Source organism: Arachis hypogaea, chromosome 13, assembly GCF_003086295.3.
Source record: "Arachis hypogaea cultivar Tifrunner chromosome 13, arahy.Tifrunner.gnm2.J5K5, whole genome shotgun sequence".
NCBI classification, from domain to species: domain Eukaryota; kingdom Viridiplantae; phylum Streptophyta; class Magnoliopsida; order Fabales; family Fabaceae; genus Arachis; species Arachis hypogaea.
The window spans coordinates 85,042,188-85,042,942 of NC_092048.1; the positions used below are offsets into that span (position 1 = coordinate 85,042,188).

The 755-nt window shown below is 41.1% G+C and overlaps 1 non-coding gene across 1 annotated transcript; it reads right to left on the reverse strand.

Annotated features, from left to right (window-relative positions):
- Window positions 1-338: 338 nt before the first annotated feature.
- Window positions 339-446, reverse strand: LOC112739355 (small nucleolar RNA R71). The gene has a single exon (XR_003170292.1). It is a non-coding gene; the product is annotated as a small nucleolar RNA R71 (small nucleolar RNA).
- Window positions 447-755: the final 309 nt, after the last annotated feature.

A 755-nucleotide genomic window follows, 5' to 3' on the forward strand; every position in this document is an offset into this window, starting at 1 on the left:
ATTCCAATTTACATGGAAGAAGCATCTCCATTCCTGCCATTGGAGCAAACAACTTTGAGCTGAAACCTCAATTAGTTTCTCTGATGCAGCAGAACTGCAAGTTTTATGGACTTCCATCTGAAGATCCTTTTCAGTTCTTAACTGAATTCTTGCAGATATGTGATACTGTTAAGACTAATGGAATAGATCCTGAAGTCTACAGGCTCATGCTTTTCCCTTTTGCTGTAAGAGACAGAGCTAGATTATGGTTGGATTCTCAACCTAAAGACAGCCTGAATTCTTGGGATAAGCTGGTCACGGCTTTCTTAGCCAAGTACTTTCCTCCTCAAAAGCTGAGCAAGCTTAGAGCGGATGTTCAAACCTTCAGACAGAAAGAAGGTGAATCCCTCTATGAAGCTTGGGAAAGATACAAACAGTTGACCAAAAAGTGTCCTTCTGACATGCTTTCAGAATGGACCATCCTGGATATATTCTATGATGGTTTATTTGAGCTATCAAAGATGTCACTGGACACTTCTGCAGGTGGATCCATTCACCTAAAGAAAACGCCTGCAGAAGCTCAAGAACTCATTGACATGGTTGCTAATAACCAGTTCATGTACACTTCTGAAAGGAATCCTGTGAGTAATAGGACGCCTATGAAGAAGAGAGTTCTTGAGGTTGATACTCTGAATGCCATATTGGCTCAGAACAAAATATTGACTCAGCAAGTCAATATGATTTCTCAGAGTCTGCATGGAATGCAAGCTGCATCC